This window comes from Monodon monoceros, unplaced genomic scaffold (assembly GCF_005190385.1).
Source record: "Monodon monoceros isolate NGI ecotype Baffin Bay Population unplaced genomic scaffold, NGI_Narwhal_1 Super_Scaffold_6, whole genome shotgun sequence".
Taxonomy (NCBI): domain Eukaryota; kingdom Metazoa; phylum Chordata; class Mammalia; order Artiodactyla; family Monodontidae; genus Monodon; species Monodon monoceros.
In genome coordinates this window covers 20,430,644-20,453,111 of record NW_021703783.1, presented here as the reverse complement: position 1 = coordinate 20,453,111, position 22,468 = coordinate 20,430,644, and the positions used below count along the sequence as shown (strand labels likewise).

General features: G+C 38.2%; 1 protein-coding gene across 7 annotated transcripts in view; it reads left to right on the top strand.

Annotated features, from left to right (window-relative positions):
- Positions 1-22,468, top strand: part of LMNTD1 (lamin tail domain containing 1) — a 465,704-nt gene that overhangs the window by 126,276 nt on the left and 316,960 nt on the right. For 6 of the 7 annotated variants that reach the window (XM_029206166.1, XM_029206167.1, XM_029206158.1 and 3 more), the window contains one exon: positions 7,861-7,947. The exons of the other annotated variant lie outside the window; for it this stretch is intronic. The gene's annotated coding sequence lies outside the window, so the exon portion shown is untranslated. The remainder of the gene's footprint in view (positions 1-7,860; positions 7,948-22,468) is intronic. 7 annotated transcript variants of the gene reach the window in all.

Here is a 22,468-nt window from a genome sequence, read left to right as displayed (position 1 = left end):
GAAAGTTGCATCAGAGTGGGGCTGCATCTTACTGACTGTGGTATCTCCTCCAGCTTGGTCAGTGAGCCTGGTCACTGCTTAAAGAATGAATGCGTCACTTCTCCTGGGTCCTTCCCACTTACTCTGCCTCTTCTTCCACAACCTCAGCCCTCATGCCTCTGAAGATTCAGTAGGAGCAGGAAGAATGATTGATAGAGGTTAAACACTCTGTCTTATTTGCCACCAAAAGAATTTTCTCTTTTCTTTACTTTTTCTTTTCTTTTTTGGTTGTGCCATGAGGCTTGCAGGATCTTAGTTCCCTGACCAGGGATCGAACCCAGGCCCTTGGCAGTGAGAGTGTGGAATCCTAATCACTGGACCACCAGGGAATTCCCAGGATTTTCTTATATATTTTTGAAAACTTTTCTTTCCCACTAAACATATGCGTGGGTAGGAAAGATGAGGGTAGGGAAGAGGAGTGTAGAAGAGTTCACGTATTTTCCCCCCCAACCCGGGAGATGTAGAAATGAGAAGGGGAAAATTTTTGTAGAAAGTGTGAAAATTAAGGAGATTGGCTCAAGATGGTGGAGTAGAAGGACGTGCACTCACTCCCTCTTGAGAGAGCACCAGAATCACAACTAACTGCTGAACAGTCATCGACAGGAAGACACTGGAACTCACCAAAAAAGATACCCCACATCCAAAGACGAAGGAGAAGCTGCAGTGAGATGGTAGGAGGGGCAGAAACACAAGAAAATCAAATCCCATAACCGCTGGATGGGCGACCTACAAACTTGAGAACAATTATACCACAGGAGTCCACCCACTGGAGTGAAGATTCTTAGCCCCATATCAGGCTTCCCAACCTGGGGGGCTGGCAAAAGGAGGAGGAATTCCCAGAGAATCAGACTTTGTAAGCAAGTGGGATTGGATTGCAGGACTTTGACAGGACTGGGGGAAACGGAGACTCCACCCTTGGAGGGCACACACAAAGTAGTGTGCACATCAGGACCCAGGGGGAAGGAGCAGTGACCCCAAATGAGACTGAACCAGACCTACCTGCTGGTGTTGGAGGGTCTCCTCCAGAGGTGGGGGAAGGTTGTGGCTCACCACAGAGACAAGGACACTGGCAGCAGAAGTTCTGGGAAGTAATCCTTGGCATGAACACTCTGGGAGTCTGCCATTAGCCCTACCAAAGAGCCTATAGACTCCAGTGATGGGTTGCCTCAGGCCAAACCACCAACGGGAAGGGAACTCAGCCCCACCCATCAGCGGGCAAGGGGATTAAAGTTTTACTGAGCTCTGCCCACCAGAGCAACACCCAGCTCTACCCACCACCAGTCCCTCCCATCAGGAAGTTTGCACAAGCCTCTTAGAAAGCCTTATCCACCAGAGGGCAGACAGCAGAAACAAGAAGAACTACAATCCTGCAGCCTATGGAACGAAAACCACATTCACAGAAAGATAGACAAAATGAAAAGGCAGAGGGCTATGTATCAGATGAAGGAACAAGATAAAACCCCAGAAAAACAGCTAAAGGAAGTGGAGATAGGCAATCTGCCAGAAAAAGAATTCAGAATAATGATAGTGAAGAAGATCCAGGACCTCAGAAAAAGAATGGAGGCAAAGATGGAGAAGATGCAAGAAATGTTTAACAAAGACCTAGAAGAATTAAAGAGCAAACAGAAAAAGATGACCAATACAATAATTGAAATGAAAAATACACTGCAAGGAATCAATAGCAGAATAACTGAGGTAGAAGAATGGATAAGTGACCTAGAAGACAGAATGGTGGAAATCCCTGACACAGAACAGAATAAAGAAAAAAGAATGAAAAGAAATGAAGACAGCCCAAGAGACCTCTGGGACAACATTAGATGCAGCAACATTCGCATTATAGTGGTCCCAGAAGGAGAAGAGAGAGAGAAAAGACCCGAGAAAATATTTGAAGAGATTACAGTCGAAAACTTCCCTAACATGGGAAAGGAAATAGCCATGCAAGTCCAGGAAGTGCAGAGAGTCCCAGGCAGGATAAACCCAAGGAGAAACACACCGAGACACATAGTCATCCAACTGACAAAAATTAAAGACAAAGAAAAATTATTAAAAGCAACAAGGGAACAAAGGGAATACAAGGGAATCCCCATAAGGTTAACAGCTGATTTCTCAGCAGAAACTCTACAAGCCAGAAGGGAGTGGCATGATATATTTAAAGTGATGAAAGGAAAGAACCTACAACCGAGATTACTCTACCCAGCAAGGATCTCATTCAGATGCCACAGGGAAATCAAAAGCTTTACAGACAAGCAAAAGCTAAGAGAATTCAGGACCACCAAACCAGCTCTACAACAAATGCTAAAGGAACTTCTTTGAGTGGGAAACACAAGAGGAGAAAAGGACCTACGAAAACAAACCCATAAGAATTAAGAAAATTATAATAGGAACATACATATCTATAATTACCTTAAAGGTGAATGGATTAAATGCTCCAACCAAAAGACACAGGCTCACTGAATGGATACAAAAACAAGACCCATCTATATGCTGCCTACAAGAGCCCCACTTCAGACCTAGGGACACATAGAGACTGAAAGAGAGGGGATGGAAAAAGATATTCCATGCAAATGGAAATCAAAATAAAGCTGGAGTAGCAATACTCATATCAGATAAAATAGACTTTAAAATAAAGAATGTTACAAGAGACAAAGAAGGACCTACATAATGACCAAGGGATTCATCCAAGAAGTAGATGTAACAATTATAAATATATATGCAACCAACATAGGAGCACCTCAATACAAAAGGCAAATGCTAACAGATATAAAAGAGGAAATTGACAGTAGCACAGTAATAGCAGGGGATTTTAACACCTCACTTACACCAATGGACAGATCATCCAAACAGAAAATTAATAAGGAAACACAAGCTTTAATTGACACAATAGAGAAGATAGATTTAACTGACATTTATAGGACATACCATCCGAAAACAGCAGATTACACTTTCGCCTCAAGTGCACACGGAACATCCTCCAGGGTAGATCACATCTTAGGTCACAAATGAAGACTTGGTAAATTTAAGAAAATTGAAATCATATCAAGCATGTTTTCTGACCACAAGGCTATGAGATTAGAAATCAATTACATGGAAAAAACATAAAAAACACAAACACATGGAAACTAAACAATACATTACTATATAACCAAGACATCATTGAAGAAATCAAAGAGGAAATCAAAAAATACCTAGAGACAAATGACAGTGAAAGCACAACGATCCAAAACCTATGGGATGCAGCAAAAGCAGTTCTAAGAGGAAAGTTTATAGCAATACAGGCCTACCTCAAGAAACAAGAAAAATCTCAAAAAAACAATCTAACCTTACACCTAGAGGAACTAGAGAAAGAAGAACAAACAAAACCCAAAGTTAGTAGAAGGAAAGAAATCATAAAGATCAGAGCAGAAATTAATGAAATAGAAACAAAGAAAACAATAGCAAAGATCAATAAAACTAAAAGCTGGTTCTTTGAGAAGATAAACAAAATTGATAAACCTTTAGCCAGACTCATCAAGAAAAAGAGGGAGAGGACTCAAACCAATAAAATTAGAAATGAAAAAGGAGAAGTTACAACAGACACCACAGAAATACAAAGCATCCTAAGAGACTACTACAAGCAACTCTATGCCAATAAAGTGGACAACCTGGAAGAAATGGAAAAATTCTTAGAACGGTATAAGCTTCCAAGACTGAACCAGGAAGAAATAGAAAATATGAACAGACCAATCAGATGTAATGAATTGAAACTGCAATTAAAAATCTTCCAACAAACCAAAGTCCAGGATCAGTTGGGTACACAGGTGAATTCTATCAAACATTTAGAGAAGAGCTAACACCCATCCTTATCACACCCTTCCAAAAAGTTGCAGAGGAAGGAACACTCCCAAACTCATTCTATGAGGCCACCATCACCCAGATACCAAAACCAGACAAAATACTATAAAAAAAGAAAATTACAGACCAATGTCACTGATGAATATGGATGCAAAAACCTCAACAAAATGCAAACAGAATCCAACAACACATGAAAAGGATCATACACCATGATCAAGTGAGATTTATCCCAGGGATTCAAGGATTCTTCAATATGTGCAATTCAGTCAGTGTGATACACTACACTGTATTAACAAACTGAAGAATAAAAACCGTATGATCATTTTAATAGATGCAGAAAAAGCTTTTGGCAAAATTCAACACCCATTTATGATAAAACCTCTCCAGAGAGTGGGCATAGAGGGAAACTACCTCAACATAATAAAGGCCGTGTATGGCAAACCCACAGCAAATATCATTCTCAATGATGAAAAACTTGAAAGCATTTTCTCTAAGATCAGGAAGAAGACAAAGATGTCGACTCTCACCACTATTATTCAATATAGTTTTGGAAGTCCTAGCCACAGCAATCACAGAAGAAAAAGAAATAAAAGAAATACAAATTGGAAAAGAAGAAGTAAAACTGTCACTGTTTGCAGATGACATGATGCTATACATAGAGAATCCTAAAGATGCCACCAGAAAACTACTAGAGCTAAAGAATGAATTTAGTAAAGTAAAGTTGCAGGTAAAGTTGCAGGCTACTAAATAATGCACAGAAATCTCTTGCATTCCTATGCACAAACAACAAAATATCAGAAAGAGAAATTAAGGAAATAATCCCATTCACCATTGCAACAAAAAGATGAAAATACCTGGAATAAACCTACCTAAGTAGGTAAAAGACATGTACTCAGAAAACTATAAGGCACTGATGAAAGAAATGAAAGATGACACAGATTATGAGATATACCGTGTTCTTGGATTGGAAGAATCAATATTGTGAAAATGACTATACTACCCAAAGCAATCTACAGCTTCAATGCAATCCCTATCAAATTACCAATGGCATTTTTTACAGAACTAGCACAAAAAAATCTTAAAATTTGTATGGAGACACAAAAGACCCCGAACAGCCAAAGCAAACTTGAGGGAAAATAACAGAGCTGGAAGAATCAGACTCCCTGACTTCAGACTATACTACAAAGCTACAGTAATCAAGACAATATGGTACTGGCACGGAAACAGAAATATAGATCAGTGGAATAGGATAGAAAGCACGGAGATAAACCCACGCACCTGTGGTCTCCTAATCTATTACAAAGGAGGCAAGGATGTACAATGGAGAAAAGACAGTCTCTTCAATAAGTGGTGCTGGGGAAACTGGACAGCTACTTGTAAAAGAATGAAATTAGAACACTCCCTAACACCATACACAAAAATAAACTCAAAATGGGTTAAACACCTAGATGTAAGATCAGACACTATAAAACTCTTAGAGGAAAACATAGGAAGAACACTCTTTGAAATAAATCACAGCAAGATCTTTTTTGACCCACCTCCTCGAGTAATGGAAATAAAAACAAAAATAAACAAATGGGACCTAATGAAACTTAAAAGCTTTTGCACAGCAAAGGAAACTATAAACAAGAGGAAAAGACCATGCTGGAGTAGGAGAAAATATTTGCAAACAAATTAACGGACAAAGGATTAATCTCCAAAATATATAAAGAGCCCATGCAGCTCAATATTAAAGAAACAAACAACCCAATCAAAAGATGGGCACAAGACCTAAATAGACATTTCTCCAAAGAAGACATACAGATGGCCAAGAGGCACATGAAAAGATGCTCAACATCATAATCATTAGAGAAATGCAAATCAAAACTACAATGAGGTATCACCTGACACCGGTTAGAGTGGGTATCATCAGAAAATCTACAAACATCAGTTGCTGGAGAGGGTGTGGAGAAAAGGGAACCCTCTTGCACTGCTGGTGGAATGTAAATTGATACAGCCACTATGGAGAACAGTATGGAGGTTCCTTAAAGAACTAAAAATAGAATTACCATATGACTCAGCAATCCCACTACTGGGCATATACCCTGAGAAAACCATAATTCAAAATGACACTTACACCCCAATGTTCATTGCAGCACTATTTACAATAGCCAAGACATGGAAGCAACCTAAATGCCCATTGACAGATGAATGCATAAAGAAGATGTGGTACATATATACAATGGAATACTACTCAGCCATAAAAAGGAACAAAGTTGGGTCATTTGTAGAGATGTGGATGGACCTAGAGACTGTCATACAGAGGGAAGTAAGTCAGAAAGAGAAAAACAGATATCGTATATTAAAGCATATATGTGGAATCTATAAAAATGGTACATATGAACCGGTTTGCTGGGCAGAAATAGAGACACAGATGTAGAGAACAAATGTATGGACACCAAGGGGGGAAAGCTGGGGTGGGGTGGGATGAATTGGGAGGTTTAAGAAGTTGGAAAGAAAGATGTAAAAAAGACCCTTTATGGTTTTTCATAACGTTTTGCCCTGAGTGAGTAGGTGTAAGAAATCTCCTTGCCTTGTGATTAAATATATAGTTTAGAGTTATCTTTATTTTTTAATATCAAAAAGAGGTAAAGTGTTTACTTGCTGTGGGTTCTTCCTGCTGGTGCAATTTTTGTAACATTTTGCCTTCTATCTGGAAAACAAGACTGGCCTCTCTAGTTAGAGGCTAATTTTACTTGGGTCATGTAGGCTCTTTGTGGATTCATTCACTGATCACTTACTATATACGTAAAAATGTGCCGGGCACTGTTGGTTGAGCAAGCTTAACCTTTATGCACTGATACCCACTGTCTTCTGCCAGAGTGACTTCTGTTTTGCCTTAAGTGTGCCAGGTTAGGCATGAGATTTAAACTTATATCAGCTTATCATTTGTTTTCTCTCTTGACATACTTTCACCCTTTTTACTCTTGTACTTTCATCAGATGTGGTCCCTCTCTTCACTTGGTGTTGCATCTCTTGTGATTCAGCCAGTTTCTTTAACACCCTTTGTTCCATCAAAAAGCTGTATCTTTTAAATTACTTTCCTAAAGAGACCATGTTTCCAGAAACTTTTGGATATGGCACACCTGGTTTAATTCAGAGGATGTATTCCCAAAAATGGTAGGATCATTTCTATGTGGGTTCATTGGAGGACAGCCTTAAGGAGATGCTCTCCAGACAATCAACACGGACAGTCTGTCTTTGCTGGTCAGTCCTCCAGCTTGCAGTGATGTTTATGATGTTTATGAAGGTCAAAGGACTTTCAAATATAAGTAAGTGCTTCATGATATTTATTCTCTGATTCCTAAGTCATTTTCTTGAAGACACATTGTAGTCTGCTTATCTCCTTACCACCTTTTTTAGGTATAAGTATTGCTTGCATACTTCTTGACTTTTGTCAGATGTTATGGGTCAAAACTGTTCACCATAACACACAATAAATAGTAGAAAGAACAGCCATAGCGTAGTAAACAATACATGTTTTAGAACACACTCAACTCAGGAAAATGAGGTAGAGTACTCTTTGGCAGAGGACCTTTGCAATATGGTGAACTAATGCTTTTTAGCCAGGAATATGTGTACAGTACAGTGTGTTGGCTAGATCTCACTGACCGAGAAGGTACCTAGAGCATGGGTGGGGTGGGGTGGGATGGAGGAGAGACATATATACACATAAAGTTTATTGTAATGCATATATGTGTGTGTATTACATAGGCACCCATATACACAAGTTACTTTTTAAAAGAAACTATTTCAGAGATTTATAGAAATTTAATGAATCAGCTCTGTGTGCAGCATTATCAAATTGGGTCTATATGTATTCCCTACATATGAATTTCCAGAAAATGCTTAAGTGAATGCTCCCAACAAATTATTATTAGGTTTAGATTGTCCACCTGGTGTTTCATTTCTTTCTGCAATAAAGTTAGTTGATGATATTTTCATTTACAGTTGACAACTGAGAAAACAGAAATCTGGCTATATCATCCAAGGGATTCCACTGGACCCTGCTGCCTCTCAGAATTCAGTGAAACTCAGGTATTTGGACGATGAAGCAATTATTTACAATTTTAGTTTACTTTGTCATGTCATTCCTTACAAATCATCTGTATGCTGCCTTCTAAGTGCCATATGCTTACTTTTAATTAAAATCCTAAAGAAGAAGAACCAGCGAAGTGTATCATCATTATTATTCATGGTGCATTGTTGGCTAGACCCTTTATAAAAATGTGTAACACAAAATTGTACATTGTGAATATTTACGGAATTATCCTATAAAGAAACTGAGCTTTTAAAAGAATCTAAACAAGCTATACTTCATGAGGAAAAATCTAGTTTATTAAAGAGAAATGTATCAGATAATCTATTGTAATGATTAAGTGAATGAACTTGTTAAAACATGAATTGGCTATAAAATGTCATAAAATGTAGCAGATTAAGCTACTTTTTTTGAAGTCTTTCCAGATTTTTTTTAATGAGTTAATATATTGCTTTTTAACAAAGAACTCCTGCAGGCAGAAAAGAAATTATATCTGACTTAAAAATTCCCATCATGCTTCATTCTCTGGTGTACTTTTGCAGCCTTGATGGATTTGTTACATAATCAGCTTTCAATGGCTTCTTTTATTATAAAACAGAGCATTATTGCCTAAAACAGCCCCACTCCCTTTTTTTTTTTTTCTTCCCTCAGTTTCTGAAATTACAAATGCATTTAAACAATGATCAAGTCATGCTGCAGCAGGCACAGGGAACAAATGAACAACTACAGCAAGAACTTGCTAAACTTGGGTCTGAAATGCCAGCATTGGAGAAAAACCTGAGATCAATAGTGCTCAAAAGTGTGAGCTGATGGAAGATAGGATATAACTCCATTGGGCTTCCTACCTGCTATTTATGCTTGCTCTTCACATAACCCATGGACAGTTGGCATTATGGAACACATTATAAAACAGTTACTTGCCATTTCTAACTATGCTGCATATTTGGAAAGTGTACAGATGCAGCTGTCATACTTTTTTTTAAAAAAACTACTGGGCTATATAATAATTAGAAAGAGAGATGGAATGTAATTAATGCAATAGTAAAAACTATCTGACTTAAAATTTGCTTTACAATCAACCCAACATGTAGTAGATAGAACTCCTTAAACTCAAGGTATCCTTGAACCTTCAGATCCCATTGAAAATATGTTGCTGCTTTTTATTTATTTCAGATCAAACATCTTAACCTTTCTCCACGTATTACATTAATTACCCCAAGACTAACTCAATGTACTTTTCTCAGCAACAAAAGCCAGATTTCTCACTACAAAATGAGAGACATTTTCTTACAATCATGAGTTGTTTAGAATTTACCAAAGATATGAAGGTTATATAAGTATCACCAGCTATTGCTACAAACTCTTTTAATCTAATGTTACTAGACAAAAAGAATAATGTTATCTAGTGATAACAGTTCCATAACAATGTGAATATGTTTAATGACACTGAACTGTACATTTTAAACATTGCTAAAATAGTCAATTTTGTACTATATATATTTTGCTATAATTTAAAAAAAACACAAAAAAATTTAAAGTATAACTATGCAGTGTTCCCTGGACCCCCACTACCAAGTTTAAGAAGAACACTTTATTTAACTTTGCCATCTTATGAGAGTCCTTCTAAGATCTCTTCTTTCCACTTCTGTCTTAACAGCCCATCCCTGTCCTGACATGAATTTTGTGTTCCTATTCCCTTGTTGTATTGTTTAGTCTTGCGTGTCAAAGAGCTTTATAAGTGGAATCTCATGCCATGTATTTTTCTGCAGTAGCTTTTTTGTTTAATCTTTAATCCCTGAGATTCATTCACATTGTTACATGTAGTTGTATTTCACTATTTTCACTGTTATATAATATCCTATCCCATGGCTATACCATAATCTACTTATTTGTTTATGGTTGATCTTTGGGTTGCTTATCTTTTATCCTTTTTCTTTTTCTTTTCTTTTCTTTTTTTTTTTGGTTATTACATAGAGTGTTGCTATGAGCCTTTTTTCTCCCTGTATATATGGGCAAAATTTTTTTATAGTGGTATTTTAGCTGTCCCTGGAACAAATGACTGCTCCATTGATTTCCCTACCTCACTGTGCAGAGTTTATTCAGTAGCCGTGCAATCTGACAAACGTAGAGATGCCTTATTTTGTAGTCAGACAGACCCAGTTTCAAATACTTCCTCCTTCACTTAGCAGATATATGAAGTTAGATAAGATCTCTGGGCTTCGATTTCCTTATCTCTGTCTTGGGACTAATAATAGCTACCACACAGTGTTTTCGAGTAGATTTAATTAGATAATCTACTTAAAGAGCTAATTAATACATGCTCAGTAAATAGTAATTATTGGTGGTATTATAATTACAGAATAGATGGCTCTACCAAGAATCACTCTGCAGAGATACTTCAATTTTATTCAAACAAAGGAGTAGAAATTTAAACTCCAGGGAAGGTAAAACTTACTGCAGTCAGATATCAGAGCTAGGAGCAGTAGGACAAATGAGTTGGTGCCGAAGCACTGGGGCCTACACCCATAAGGTGAGACAAGGGTACAAAATGTCCTCACCTTCTCCATTGTCCCCAATCCCCATTAAACTTCTAGTTTAATCCAGCTGTGCCACAATAAGCAATAAGGAATAGAGTACTTAGGGAGATGGTGGCACCAGAGCACATTTTATTCCCTTACTGCACTTGGAGGGTGGAGTGGAATCCTTCCCCATCTCTCTATTCATGTTGAGCTCATGGGTAGCACAGAGATCTTGTGATTAACCCTAAATCGTGAACAAAAAAGACATATTGCTGCCCTTGAGGAGTTTATAATCTAGTTTATAATCTAGGGAAGATAGCAATCCCTATGAAACAATTGGAGAGTAATGAAGAAAAGGTAATTGTCCAACTGTGGGGTTTAATTTAATAGCTACATCCTAGAAAAAGCTAATTGATATAATAAAGCATTATTAATTAAAATTGGCTATATGTTTCAAATTTTACCACTTTTTTTTAAAAAAGGCAAACGTGCTTTTAATCCAGTATTTTGTTTCCTATCTGAATATCATCAGTGGTGGCGCAGCCTGATGTCATATCCACTTCGAGTTAATTTGATGCATTGTCTTCGTGTTCATCATTATTTTAAAAAGTAGTTGTTCGTTTGATTGACAGGAAAGGTGGAGCAACTCTTTGCAGCTTAAGTGAATTAACCTGGCCAAGGTTACCTACACACAGGGAGTCATTTTCACAGACAGAGCTGAAATATTTAAACTTGTAGCTCTACACTTCTCCATCCCCCTGCTTTTCCAGCTCAAGTGAATATCTGTTTTTGTCTGGGAAGTTTAAGTAAGGCATCGTGTTGGTGCCAGGGTGAATGGCTCTCACAAGGAGCCCAAACTCTGGCTTCTCAGTGAGAGCCTGAGCCTGCCTCTCCCCCAGGATGCTTTGCTCCTTATCAGGGGAACGAAGACAAGTGGACGTAGGTCCCACTGTGCTGCTGTGCCTTCAAAAATACAGCACCTGTGAAATATAAATCAAGACTTCCATTTCTGAAGCAACTGCAACAACTCTTTAGCCCAGAGGATGGGTACAGTTCAAGAAGATAATTTGCAAAAACCTTTCAAGAGTCATTTTACATTAAGATACTCAGAAAACAAATGACTGAAAGAAACAAAAGCATTGGCCCTTCCATTGTAAAATTTAAGATGTATCTCTACTTATACAACTTGTTCTGAAATAAGGCCGTTATTCTCCCTAGGTGGCAAATATAGATGTAAACACCCAGCTAGCAAAGTCTTCCTCTCTGAGTGTATAGATTGCCTTGTTTCCAAGAATAATGGTTTAGTGAAGGTGTCAGCTGTCATACTTACAGCCATCACTCATGCTACATTTGAGATGATGTGCTGTGTGCTCATCCATGCTTAGGGCAGGATGCTTATCAGCCGACCAGGAAATGAGGCTTCTGACATTCTTTTTGGCTGTTAAAAATAAAACGCCTGAATATGTGTGCTAGCTCACTGCTGAGTAAACATCTTCATTCACAGTACATCTTTGATGATCTTTCCTGAGGTCATTAGAGGATGTGTGCTCCCTCTGACCACAGTTGAAAGCGCTTGGGTACAGCTAGCCTGTCTTCATTGCTTAAAGATGGTGACTGCTTTTAGAAAAGGAAATATTCTAATAAAAATAGACACTCTTAAAAAGAGGTAAACCAGAGCATTGATTTCCACTATAATTCTTGTGTTGTGTTCATCAAAGCAAATAATTCTACAAGCAATTAGGGCATACCACCTCTTTAATGTTTTCATATATTCAAGTATTTTTCTCATGTGCTTCCTTCTAAAATAATTGCTTATTATTGAATTAAAATCTGTTGAAATCAAATGTGAATCTGAATTTGTTTTATACTAGAGAAAGTGGAGAGGAACTATTTCACATTGATTGGCCCATCAGAAAAAAACTTTCGATAGAAAGATTTGTTATCGTTTTCCCAAAGGATCTATCTTGGGAATCACCATTGGCATATGTGATGGAATGGCCCAATTGTTTATTATTGAGATATAAATGACGCATAACACTGTATTGCTTTCAGGTGTATGGAATGGCGTAGTTCTGATAAAGGCAGTTGGTTAGGTATCTGGTCTTGTTTTTGCTCTTTCGCCTCAACAGATGATGTCACCTTGTTATGGTTCTTCTCTAGTTACTTGATCAATGTCCATCAGGTTTCTAGATAAAGAAATGTTTCCAGAGTTTACGCCTCTGCTTGTGGATAAGTCAGTTTTTAGCATCAAAATGTCAGAGAGCTGTTGTGTTAGAAGATGAGGGACTCCAAACGGCAGGTGGCTGGTGGTTGAGTTTTCAGATGTTTTCTGTGATGCTGAGTTAGAGGGCACATGGCAGGCTCCCTCCCTACTCATTACCGAATTCTAGATTCTTCCTCACTACTTGAGTGTGGTGGGGGTCAGTAGCATCCTCGATCCTGGAAGTTTGTTAGAGATGCAAGACCTCAGACCCCAGCCTTAGGTCTACTGAATCAGAGTCTGCATTTTCAAAAGATCTCCAGCTGACCTATAGGCACGTGAAAGTTTGAGAAGCGTTTCTCTACTGAATCAAAGATTCATTCTGTTTGGACTTTGCTAACCCCTCCCTTTGCCCTATTGCTTTAAGCCATTCCAAATAGTCTTTACTATTCAATTTAATTACCTACAGATAGGGATTCCATGTTAGATTCTGCCTTTTCTGGTAGAATATGAACTCAGGATTAAAGAATGGCAATACAAAAACTGGGACATTTATAAATTAAGTCTTAGACATTCTAAGAGTGTTACATTAAAAATGTATTCTTAATGGATTGGTCTACTCAAAACTACTGGCTAAATACAATACTTCTTAAATAATGGTAATTACAATAATAATATCCATACATGAAATTGGAGAATGAGAATTCTTTTTACCTCGGAATTTCTGTATTTTGTGCTTTTGTTGGTATAATAATTTGCCATCCTTGGCAAAGGATCATATTGATTTAAACCTGAAGAAAATAGGTAAATAGATGCCAAAGTCTTAGGGAAGGTTCCCGAAGATAATGTCCTCAGCATTTGAAAATTTAAATGAAAATGTTTCTTCTTTTCTCTTCTTGAAGCTGGATACCATGGATAGTTTTTGAGTCACACACATCTGTGTCCCAAAAGGCCTAGGCTTCTTTGGGGGAATGTCGCAGTTCTATTGGCTCAAGCCACGTTCAGAATCCTGGGATAGTCTCTTCATCTGACCACCCTAGGATAACATCAGTAATAGTGATTTCAGCTCAACTCTCTGTAAGCATGTTATATTAGATGGGGTCAGACTTTTATGAAAAGATTATTCAAAAGTAAGCAAATAGGCAAATTACAGTACTCTAACACCCCACAAGGAAAATTATTTTCTGTATGCTAATCACTATTAATTACTTAGTGTACCTTATCTTCAATTCTGTTACGTAGGAACCGTTATTCTTAGAGTTCGAGAAATTGAGGCTCGGGAATTCCCTGGCAGTCCAGTTGTTAGGACTCCACACTTTCACTGCTGAGCGCCAGGGATCAATCCCTGGTCGGGGAACTAAGATCCTACAAGCTGCATGGCACAGCCAGAAAATAAAGGAATCTAAGGCTTAGAGAAATCTAAAAACTTTCCCAAGCTTATACACATAATAAATGATGGAGCTTTCAAACTGAAGTCTGTACTGCCCACAGATAGGATCTTAATAGGCTACATAGCTGTTAATCACTTGACATATTAATGAGTAATTGCCATTTCAGGCATTAGGGAGAGGCAGCTGCAGGTAGGAGGCTCCTACAGTACTCCTCAGCCCTGAACACTGGAGTCCTCGGTACCGCTGGCTAAGAGTAACTGTCTATTGAAATGCTAGATTCAAGTGAGCCCAGGTCTCCGAAGGCCCGGCTTGAACTGCCTATAAGGGGTTTGTGTTCATTTGGCAATTTGTTTTTATAACTACTGTAACTTTGATCAATGCTGCTCTTATATTCTATTTCCTGAAGGTATTTTCTGTATTATTACTCTTTCTCATTTTTATATTCCTCCTCGTAAGTCCCTTTCTTTCCTTGTTATAGGCACACTCAAACCTCCATCCTAAAAAAACAACCACCACCACCCACAAACATTTTTCCTTCACCCCGATTCTCCTTCATACTATTGTTCCTTTGTTCTACATCCCATCACCCTCTCATTCTTCTTGAAAGAGTAGCTTTATCAATTACCGTCTATAAATCATTATTTTTCATTCATTTCAGAACCTGTTACCCTCCAGTTTTCTCTTCCATCACTCATTGAATCAAATGTAACCTTGTTTAACAAGCTTTATTATGGTAACGTCCAATAACCTTCCTTATGGAGGAAAACGGAAATGGAAACAGAATATAGACTATGCTTATGAAACATCTACTGTAAGCCATCTTTATGCAGTAAATTTTATATATATTTTCTCATCTAAGCTTCATAGTAACCTTGTGATTTTTTATTTATTTAACATCTTTATTGGAGCGTAATTGCTTTACAATGTTGTGTTAGTTTCTGCTGTATAACAGAGTGAATCTGCTATATGTATACATATATCCCCATATCCCCCCCTTCTTGTGTCTCCCTCCCACCCTCCCTATCCCACCCCTCTAGGTGGTCACTAAGCACCGAGCTAATCTCCCTGTGCTATGCAGCTGCTTCCCACTAGCTATCTCTTTTACATTCGGTACTGTGTATATGTCAATGCTACTCTCTCACTTCGTCCCAGCTTACCCTTCCCCCTTCCGTGTCCTCAACTCCATTGTCTACCTTTGCATCTTTATTCCTGTCCTGCCCCTAGGTTCATCAGAACCTTTTTTTTTTAGATTCCATATATATTTGTTAGCATGCAGTATTTCTTTTTCTCTTTCCGAATTACTCCACTCTGTATGACAGACTCTAGGTCCATACGCCTCACTACAAATAGTTCAATTCCATTTCTTGTATGGCTGAGTAATATTCCATTGTAAATATGTGCCACATCATCTTTAGCCATTTATCTGTCTATAGACACTTAGGTTGCTTCCATGTCCTGGCTATTGTAAATAGAGCTGCAATGAACATTTTGGTACATGACTCTTTTTGAATTATGGTTGTCTCAGGGTATATGCTCAGTAGTGGGATTGCTGGGTCACATGGTACTTCTATTTTTAGTTTTTTAAGGAACCTCCATACTGTTCTCCATAGTGGCTGTATCAAGTTACATTCCCACCAACAGTGCAAGAAGGTTCCCTTTTCTGGACACCCTCTCCAGCACTTATTGTTTGTAGATTTTTTGATAATGGCCATTCTGACTGGTGTGAGATGATATCTCATTGCAGTTTTCATTTGCATTCCACTAATGATTAGTGATGTTGAGCGTCCTTTCATGTGTCTGTTGGCAATCTGTATATCTTCTTTGGAGAAATGTCTGTTTAGGTCTTCTGCCCATTTTTGGATTGGGTTGTTTGTTTTTTTGATATTCAGCTGCATGACCTGATTGTATATTTTGGAGATTAATAGTTTGTCCGTTGCTTCATTTGCAAATATTTTCTCCCATTCTGAGGGTTCTCTTTCGGTCTTGTTTATGGTTTCCTTTGCTGTGCAAAAGCTTTTAAGTTTCATTAGGTCCCATTTTTTAATTTTTATTTCCAATTCTCTAGGTGGTGGGTCAAAAAGGATCTTGCTGTGATTTATGTCATAGAGCGTTCTGCCTATGTTTTCCTCTAAGAGTTTTAGAGTGTCTGGTCTTACATTTAGGTCTTTAATCCATTTTGAGTTTATTTTTGTGTATGGTGTTAGGAAGTGTTCTAATTTCATTCTTTTACATGTAGCTGTCCATTTTTCCCAGCACCACTTGGTGAAGAGGCTGTCTTTTTCCACTGTATATGCTTGCCTCCTTTATCAAAAATAAGGTGACCATATGTGCATGGGTTTATCTCTGGGCTTTCTATCCTGTTCCATTGATTTATATTTCTGTTTTTGTGCCAGTACCATACTGTCTTGATTTATTTATTTAGCTTTCTAGCATAGTCTGACGTCAGGGACCCTGATTCCTCCAGCTCCGTTTTTCTTTCTCAAGATTGCTTTGCCTATTTGGGGTCTTTTGTGTTTCCATACGAATTGTGAAAATTTTTGTTCTAGTTCTGTGAAAAATGCCAGTGGTAGTTTGATAGGGATTGCGTTGAATCTGTAGATTGCTTTGGGTAGTAGAGTCATTTTCACAATGTTGATTCTTCCATCCCAGGAATATGGTACATCTCTTGATCTGTTTGTATCGTCCTTAACTTCTTTCATCAGTGTCTCATAGTTTTCTGCATACAGGCCTTTGGTCTCCTTAGGTAGGTTTATCTCCAGGTATTTTCTTCTTATTTTTGCAGTGGTAAATGGGAATGTTTCCTTAATTTCTCTTTCAGATTTTCATCATTAGTATATAGGAATGCAAGAGATCAATGTGCATTAATTTTGTATCCTGCTACTTTACCAAATTCATTGATTATCTCTAGTAGTTTTCTGGTAGCATCTTTAGGATTCTCTATGTATAGTATCATGTCATCTGCAAACAGTGACAGCTTTACTTCTTATTTTCCAATCTGAATTCCTTTTATTTATTTTTCTTCTGTGATTGCTGTGGCTAAAACTTCCAAAACTGTGTTGAACAATAGTGGTGAGAGTGGACAACCTGTCTTGTTCCTGACCTTAGCAGAAGTGGTTTCAGTTTTTCACCACTGAGAAGGGTGTTGGCTGTGCGTTTGTCATATATGGCCTTTATTTTGCTGAGGTAGTTCCTCTATACCTACTTTCTGGAGAGTTTTTATCATAAATGGGTGTTGAATTTTGTCGAAACCTTTTCTGCATCTATTGAGATGATCATATGGTTTTTCTCCTTCAATTTGTTAATATGCTACAGGACATTGATTGATTTCTGTATACTGAAGAATCCTTGCATTCCTGAGATAAACCCCACTTGATCATCGTGTATGATCCTTTTAATGTGCTGTTGGATTCTGTTTGCTAGTATTTTGTTGAGGATTTTTGCATTTATGTTCATCACTGATATTGGCCTGTAGTTTTCTTTCTTTGTGACATCCTTGTCTGGTTTTGGTATCAGGGTGATGGTGGCCTCGTATAATGGATTTGGGAGTGTTCCCCCCTCTGCTATATTTTGGAAGAGTTTGAGAAGGATAGGTGTTAGTTCTTCTCTAAATGTTTAATAGAATTCACCTGTGAAGCCATCCGGTCCTGGGCTTTGTTTTGCTGGAAGGTTTTTAATCACAGTTTCCATTTCACTGCTTGTGACTGGTCTTTTTATATTTTCTATTTCTTCTTGGTTCAGTCTCAGAAGGTTGTGCTTTTCTAAGAATTTGTCCATTTCTTCCAGGTTGTCCATTTTATTGGCATAGAGTTGCTTGTCCATTGTATTTCTACAATGTCAGTCGTTACTTCTTTTTTCATTTCTTTTTTTTTTTTTAACATCTTTATTGGAGTATAATTGCTTTACAGTGGTGTGTTAGTTTCTGCTTTATAACAAAGTGAATCAGTTATACGTATACATATGTTCCCATATCTCTTCCCTCTTGCTTCTCCCTCCCTCCCACCCTTCCTATCCCACACCTCTAGGTGGTCACAAACCCCCGACCTGATCTCCCTGTGCTATGAGGCTGCTTCCCACTAGCTATCTATTTTACGTTTGGTAGTGTATATATGTCCATGCCATTCTCTCATTTTGGCACAGCTTACCCTTCCCCCTCCCCATATCCTCAAGTCCATATTCTAGTAGGCCTGTGTCGTAATTCCCGTCTTACCCCTAGGTTCTTCATGACATTGTTTTTTTTTTCTTAGATTCCATATATATGTGTTAGCATATTGTATATTTTTTTCTCTTTCTGACTTACTTCACTCTGTATTACAGACTCTAGGTGTATCCACCTCACTACAAATAACTCAATTTCGTTTCTTTTTATGGCTGAGTAATATTCCATTGTATATATGTGCCACATATTCTTTATCCATTCATCTGTAGATGGTGGACACTTAGGTTGCTTCCATGTCCTGGCTATTGTAAATAGAGCTGCAATGAACATTTTGGTACATGACTCTTTTTGAATTATGGTTTTCTCAGGGTATATGCCCAGTGGTGGGATTGCTGGGTCACATGGTACTTCTATTTTTAGTTTTTTAAGGAACCTCCATACTGTTCTCCATAGTGGCTGTATCAATTTACATTCCCACCAACAGTGCAAGAGTGTTCCCTCTTCTCCACAGCCTCTCCAGCATTTATTCTTTCTAGCTTTTTTGATGATGGCCATTCTGACTTGTGTGAGATGATATCTCATTGTAGTTGTTTTCTGTTTTGTTTTGTTTTGTTCTGTGGTATGCGGGTCTCTCACTGTTGTGGCCTCTCCCGTTGCGGAGCACAGGCTCCGGACGTGCAGGCTTAGCGGCCATAGCTCACGGGCCTAGCCACTCCACGGCATGTGAGATCTTCCTGGACTGGGGCACGAACCCGTGTCCCCTGCATTGGCAGGCGGACTCTCAACCACTGTGCCACCAGGGAAGCCCTCATTGTAGTTTTGATTTGCATTTCTCTAATGATTAATGATGTTGAGCATTCTTTCATGTGTTTGTTGGCAATCTGTATATCTTCTTTGGAGAAATGTCGATTTAGGTCTTCTGCCCATTTTTGGATTGGGCTGTTTGTTTTTTTGTTATTGAGCTGCATGAGCTGCTTGTAAATTTTGGAAATTAATACTTTGTCAGTTGCTTCATTTGCAAATATTTTCTCCCATTCTAAGGGTTGTCTTTTGGTCTTGTTTATGGTTTCCTTTGCTGTGCAAAAGCTTTTAAGTTTCATTAGGTCCCATTTGTTTATTTTTGTTTTAATTTCCATTTCTCTAGGAGGCGGGTCAAAAAGGATCTTGCTGTGATTTATGTCATAAAGTGTTCTGCCTATGTTTTCCTCTAAGAGTTTGATAGTGTCTGGCATTACATTTAGGTCTTTACTCCATTTTGAGTTTATTTTTGTGCATGGTGTTAGGGAGTTTTCTAATTTCATACTTTTACATGTACCTGTCCAGGTTTCCCAGCACCACATATTGAAGAGGCTGTCTTTTGTCCACTGTATATTCTTGCCTCCTTTGTCAAAGATAAGGTGACCATATGTGTGTGGGTTTATCTCTGGGCTTTCTATCCTGTTCCATTGATCTATATTTCTGTTTTTCTGCCAGTACCATACTGTCTTGATTACTGTAGCTTTGTAATATAGTCTGAAGTCAGGGAGCCTGATTCCTCAGGCTCCATTTTTCATCCTCAAGTTTGCTTTGGCTATTCGGGGTCTTTTGTTTTTCCATCCAAATTGTGAAAATTTTTGTTCTAGTTCTGTGAAAAATGCAAGTGGTAGTTTGATAGGGATTGCATTGAATCTGTAGATTGCTTTGGGTACTAGAGTTATTTTCACAATGTCGATTCTTCCAATCCAAGAACATGGTATATCTCTCCATCTATTTGTTTCATCTTTAATTTCTTTCATCAGTGTCTTATTTTTTTTTTTTTAAACATCTTTATTGGGGTATAATTGCTTTACAATGGTGTGTTAGTTTCTGCTTTATAACAAAGTGAATCAGTTATACATATACATATGTTCCCATATGTCTTCCCTCTTGCGTCTCCTTCGCTCCCACTCTCCCTATCCCACCCCTCCAGGCTGTCACAAAGCACCGAGCTAATATCCCTGTGCCTTGTGGCTGCTTCCCCCTAGCTATCTACCTTACTAGGTTTGTTAGTGTGTATATGTCCATGACTCTCTCTCGCCCTGTCAAAGCTCACCCTTCCCCCTCCCCATATCCTCAAGTCCGTTCTCCAGTAGGTCTGCGTCTTTATTCCTGTCTTACCCCTAGGTTCTTCATGACATTTTTTTTTCCCCTTAAATTCCATATATATGTGTTAGCATACGGTATTTGTCTTTTTCTTTCTGACTTGCTTCACTCTGTATGACAGACTCTAGGTCTATCCATCTCATTACAAATAGCTCAATTTCATTTCTTTTTAAGGCTGAGTAATATTCCATTGTATATATGTGCCACATCTTCTTTATCCATTCATCCGATGATGGGCGCTTAGGTTCATCAGTGTCTTATAATTTTCTGCATACAGGTCTTTTGTCTCCTTAGGTAGGTTTATTCCTAGATATTTTATTCTTTTTGTTGCAATTGTAAACGGGAGTGTTTTCTTAATTTCACTTTCAGATTTTTCATCATTAGTGTATAGGAATGCCAGAAATTTCTGTGCATTAATTTTGTATCCTGCAACTTTACCAAATTCATTGATTACCTCTAGTACTTTTCTGGTAGCATCTTTAGGATTCTCTATGTATAGTATCATATCATCTGCAAACAGTGATAGCTTTACCTCTTTTCCAACTTGAATTCATTTTATTTCTTTTTCTTCTCTGATTGCTGTGGCTAAAACTTCCAGAACTATGTTGAATAATAGTGGTGACAGTGGGCAACCTTGTCTTGTTCCTGATCTTAGTGGAAATGCTTTCAGTTTTTCACCATTGAGGACGATGTTGGCTGTGGGTTTGTCATATATGGCCTTTATTATGTTGAGGAAAGTTCCCTCTATGCCTACTTTCTAGAGGGTTTTTATCATAAATGGGTGTGGAATTTTGTCGAAAGCTTTCTCTGCATCTATTGAGATGATCATATGGTTTTTCTCCTTCAATTTTTTACTATGGTGTATCACGTTGATTGATTTGTGTATATTGAAGAATCCTTGCATTCCTGGCATAAACACCACTTGATCATGGTGTATGGTCCTTTTAATGTTCTGTTGGATTCTGTTTGCTAGTATTTTGTTGAGGATTTTTGCAACTATGTTCTTCAGTGATATTGGCCTACTGTAATTTTCTTTCTTTGTGACATCTTTATCTGATTTTGGTATCAGGGTGACGGTGGCCTCATAGAATGAGTTTGGGAGTGTTCCTCCCTCTGCTATATTTTGGAAGAGTTTGAGAAGGATAGGTGTTAGCTCTTCTCTAAATGTGTGATAGAATTCACCTGTGAAGCCCTCTGGTCCTGAGCTTTTGTTTTCTGGAAGATTTTTCATCACAGTTTCAATTTCAATGCTTGTGATTGGTCTGTTCATATTTTCTATTTCTTCCTGGTTCAGTCTCGGCAGGTTGTGCATTTCTAAAATTTTTTCAATTTCTTCCAGGTCTTCCATTTCATTAGCGTAGTGTTGCTTGTCGTAATCTCTCATGATCCTTTGTATTGCTTCAGTGTCAGTTGTTACTTCTCCTTTTTCATTTCTAATTCCGTTGATTTGAGTCTTCTCCCTTTTATTCTTGGTGGGTCTGGCTAATGGTTTATCAATTTTGTTTATCTTCTCAAAGAACCAGCTTTTAATTTTATTGATCTTTGCTATCGTTTCCTTCATTTCTTTTTCATTTATTTCTGATATGATCTTTATGATTCATTTCCTTCTGCTAACTTTGGGGTTTTTTGTTCTTCTTTCGCGAATTCCTTTAGGTGCAGGGTTAGGTTGTTTATTTGAGATGTTTCCTGTTTCTTAAGGTAGGATTGTATTGCTATAAACTTCCCTCTGAGAACTGCTTTTGCTGCATCCCATAGGTTTTTGGGGTTTTTTTTTTTGCTGTACGCGGGCCTCTCACTGTTTTGGCCTCTCCTGTTGTGGAGCACAGTCTCTGGACGTGCAGGCTCAGCGGCCATGGCTCACGGGCCCAGCCGCTCCATGGCATGTGGGATCTTCCCAGACTGGGGCACGAACCCGTGTCCCCTGCATCGGCAGGCAGACTCTCAACCACTGCGCCACCAGGGAAGCCCTCCCATTGGTTTTGGATCGTCATGTCTCCATTGTCATTTGTTTCTAGGTATTTTTTGATTTGCTCTTTGATTTCTTCAGTGATGTCTTGGCTATTTAATAGCGTATTGTTGATCCTCCATGTGCTTGTATATTTTACAGATCTTTTCCTGTAATTGATATCTAGT